The sequence below is a fragment of the Coenobita brevimanus genome, chromosome 101, assembly GCF_032717465.1.
Source record: "Coenobita brevimanus isolate Jiangsu-jjx chromosome 101, ASM3271746v2, whole genome shotgun sequence".
Classification (NCBI taxonomy): Eukaryota; Metazoa; Arthropoda; class Malacostraca; order Decapoda; family Coenobitidae; genus Coenobita; species Coenobita brevimanus.
In genome coordinates this window covers 61,962,055-61,966,671 of record NC_137054.1, presented here as the reverse complement: position 1 = coordinate 61,966,671, position 4,617 = coordinate 61,962,055, and the positions used below count along the sequence as shown (strand labels likewise).

General features: G+C 39.3%; 1 pseudogene; it reads left to right on the top strand.

Annotated features, from left to right (window-relative positions):
- Positions 1-316: 316 nt before the first annotated feature.
- On the top strand, positions 317-435 carry LOC145415190 (5S ribosomal RNA; annotated as a pseudogene).
- The last annotated feature ends 4,182 nt before the right edge of the window (positions 436-4,617 follow it).

Below are 4,617 nucleotides of genomic sequence, written 5' to 3'. Positions count from 1 at the left end.
GATATTCCTCCTCATTACAGGATGTGCTCTCTTGCATGAACTGATTATATAATTCACTAAAACAGCTTCCTTGGATTCTGTTAGTAGAGATGGAGGGCCTTTCCTTGTGCTCATTCCTCCTCTTCGGTCCTCTTGTGCCCTGTGTGTGTGTGTGTGTGTGTGTGTATTTACCTATTTGTATTTACCTATTTGTAGTATACAGGAATTGAGCAATGCTCGTGTTGTCCTGTCTCCATATCCACATTTATCAAGTCTACCTTTACACACATGAATGTTTTTCTCATGCACCACCTCTTTGTCTAAGTCGTTCCAAATATTTAAGTACTGTACCACGTTGAGTACACCGCTTCCCGTCCGATCAGCGAAGTTAAGCAACGTTGGGTCTGGTTAGTACTTGGATGGGTGACCGCCTGGGAACACCAGATGCTGTTGGCATCCCTACGTGTCAAGTGGGGTTGGTGGAGGATTAGTGCCCCTCCCCGTAAAACAATTAACTCTAAGCCCTTGGCCACCCCGTCTGGGATACATGGCGTCTGGCAATGAATAAAAAAAAAAAAATTTACCTAACATAAACAATTGTGATATACACGGAATATACTATGCTCGTGGGTTTCCGTCGCTGTTTCTCAATAAGTCGAATTTAACTTTAAACTCGCTTAAGTTTTTAGACTGGACGATCTCTTTGTCCAGGCTATTCCATAAGTCTATACTTCTGTGAGGAAAGCTATATTTCTTGATATCCTTCAAGCAGCTTGACTTTTTCAATTTCATTCCATGTCCTCTTGTTGCTCTCTTATCCCATACAAACAGATCCTCTTTGTCAATTTTATCTACTCCCACCATGGTCCTGAACACCGCAATCATGTCTCCCCGCTTTCTCCTTTCCTCTAACGAAGGCAAATCCAGTTTTTCCAGCCTCTCTCTGTATGACAGGTCTGTCAGACTGAAGACCATCTTGGTTGCTGTTCTTTGTATTCTCTCAATCTTGTTTATATCTTTCTTTTTGTGTGGGGACCACACTACTGCTGCATATTCTAACCTGGGGCGGATCATGGCCACTATCAATTTTTTCATCATTTCCTCATCCATATAACGAAATGCTACTCTTATGTTAGTCAAGAGCTTATAAGTCTCTCCAACTATCTTGTTAATGTGCTTTTCTGGTGACAAACTATCTTGGACCAGCACTCCCAAATCTTTCTCTTCTCTCCTTTTTGTGATTAATTCATTACCCAAAAAATAATTCAGTGATGGTCTCCTGGTACTTTTACCCATTTCCAATATTTTACATTTCTTTACATTAAATTTCATTTCCCACGTCCGGCTCCAATTGTGTATCCTATCCAAATCCTCCTGCAGTATTTTACAATCCTCCTCAGCCTCTATCTTCCTCAAGATCTTTACATCATCAGCAAACAGACTTGCATAACTGTTCACTCCATCTACCATGTCATTTACGTAAATCAGGAACATTACTGGCGCCAACACTGAGCCTTGAGGGACTCCACTTGTTACTTCCCTCCATCCAGACATCTTTTCCTTTATTACTGTCCTCATTTGTCTGTCTCTCAAAAAGTCTCTCATCCATTCCAGAAGTTTCCCCTTTAGTCCTCCAATATATTCTAGTTTCCACATTAGTCTCTTATGAGGTACCTTGTCAAAGGCCTTCTCTAAGTCTAAGTACACACAATCCACCCAACCATCTCTCTCCTGTACCACATCAATCGCTCTTGAGTAAAAGCTCAGCAAGTTTGAAACACATGACCTTCCACTTCTGAATCCAAACTGACATTCAGCCAAAATATTCATCTCTTCCAGATATTTTATCCATCTGTCTTTCAGGATTCTCTCACACAATTTTGCGACCATGCTGGTTAGAGACACTGGTCTATAATTCAGGGGTTCTTCCCTGTTTCCTCCCTTGTAAATTGGTATCACATTTGCCCTCTTCCATTCTTTTGGCACTTTCCCCTCTTCCAGTGAGCATACAATTAAGCTGTGAATTTTATCCGCCAGTTGTTCTCTGCATTCCTTCAGTACCCAATTGGAAATTCCATCAGGTCCTGGGGCTTTCCTTACATCTTGAGTTTCCAGTAATTTATACACTTCCTGTACCTCCACTTTTATATCTTTCATCACCGGAACATTTCTAATCACTCCCTCCCCTTCCACAAGCTCCTTTTCTTTAATGAAAACTGACTGGAAACGTTTGTTCATTATTACTGCTTGCATTGCCGCATCCTTAAAGACCTCTCCTTCTACTTTCAGCTTGGTGATTCCTTCCTTTTGTTTCAGTTTGCCATTAACAAATCTATAAAACAGTTTGGGTTCATCCTTGCATTTGTCAATTATACCTTTTTCAAAATTCCTTTCTTCTTCTCTACGTATTCTTGTGTATTCATTTCTTGTTCTTTTATATTCTTCCTTTGTTCTGTCGTTACCTCTCTTTCTCCAATTGTTCCACGCCTTATCTCTCTCTTTTTTTGCTATCATACACCTTCTATTAAACCACTCCTTTTTCCTGTTTTCTTTCCCTCTTACTCTTGGTACAAATTTTTCCACTCCCAAATTATAGAGGTCTAGAAAGATATCCCACTTCCTCTGTATCTCTCGTTTCTCTGAATTTTCTCCAGTCCGCATTTTCAAAAAAGTTTCTCAATCCTGTAAAATTTGCTTTGCCAAAGTTGTATCTTCCCTGTCTATGAAGCTCGTCTCTTGGCTCGACGTTGCCTATTAACATCTGGAACTCAATGACCACGTGATCACTTTTTCCCAAAGGACAGAGATATTCTATTACATCGGGTTCTTTGGTGAACAGTAAATCCAACCTTGCTGGTGTGTCCTCACCTCGAAACCGTGTCTCTTCTTTGACCCATTGCGTCATCACATTATTCATTATTATATTTAATAACATAGTGCCCCACGAATCCTCGCCGCCTCCCGAGTACCATTCCTCCCAGTTCACCTCTTTACAATTAAAGTCACCCACCAAAATTATATTATTGCTTTTCTCAATTATTTTTTGCAAGTAGCTGGCCATATCTGACAACGTCTCATGGTATTCATCATCCTTCCATGCTCTCGTCTTTGGGGGAACATACACTACCGCCATATCTCTCTTAACATTCTCTCCAGTTTCTAATTTCATATATATCACTTCAGCCCTGCCTTCTCCCATTTCCACAGTATCTACATTTATGTTGTTCTTCACTGCTATCATCACTCCTCCTCCCTTTTTTTCTTTTCTGTCTTTTCTCCATAGTTTGTATTTACCATCTCCCAAATGAACATCAATATCTTCTCTTAATTTGGTCTCTACAAAGCACATGACATCAGGTTCATGTTCTCTCAAGAAATCATTAATTTCGATCCTTGTCGATATGAAACCATCAACATTAGTATATATCACCTTCAAATTATTTTTGACGTTTTTAATACCCTCTTCTCTCCTACTCTCTGTCCGTACCACTTCCTCAACTTTTGATCTTTCACAACCATCCCCCCTAGTTTCCTTCACTTCTATTTCCTTAAATACCATTTCCTTACTTTCATATCCAATACTCTCCAAAAAAAAGTATTACGTTCTTCCTCTGTCCTCTTATCATTTTTTTCCTTTACTTCTTCCTTTAATGATTTTAAAACTTCTCTTTCTTCTTCATTCAGATCTTTTCTTATTATAATATTTTCCATCCCCGCCTCTTTGCTTAATTTCCAGGTCACTTTAAGTATCTCATTTATTACACTTTCTGATGTAAACTTGACTCTCATTGGTCTTGTTTCACCTTTCTTATAAGGCCCTATCCTCCTTACTTCCTCAATTTCTTTTACCCACTTGTCTCCTTCGGGGTCAATCTTGCCTAATATTCCTCTCACCATGTTCGTGTCTCTCTCGAGTCTTACGAACCTAACCTTTTCTTCCTCTTCCCTGTTTCCAAATACTACCACACATCTGTTCCTTTCTACAGTTTCTCTCACTATTTTCTCTTTTTTCTTCAGTATTTTCACTACATTTTCTTCCATTTCTTTCTTGTTCATTTCCCTTTCTTCCTGGATGATCTCTCTTAAGCTGACCACTTCTTTCTGTTCTTCTTCTACGTGTGCCCACTTTGTCTTATGTTCTTCTAATACATTACTCACCTTCTCCGTTTTATTAGTACTCTCTTCTAGTTTCCTCCTCAGTTCAACATTTTCCCGCTTCAAATTCCTAATCTCTCCATTGGCTGTTTCATTGGACTGGATCAGACTCTGTATGGTGGTTTCCGTATTTACTGACACATCCTTTATCACTAGATTCTCTACTTTCTTTTCGAGTTCACTAATCCTCATAAGTAATGTTTTCACCAGGTCCATGACGTTGGTATTAGCATCAAATCCTTGAAATTCCATTCCCTCAATGTTTACATTTTCGGCCATGTTTAATGTGTGTGTGTGTGTGTGTGTGTAGAATTAGCCAACATGACCTCTAATAAGCAAATGTTTTCATGTGTATTTACTCTTCTATGCCATCAAAAGCAACTTGGACAGCTTGAGGATCATGTTTCTTATGCTTCACTCTGGCAGGTTTTTTCCTTGATGTTGACATTTTATTTCAGGAAGTGGATAAGTTACACCTGAAAT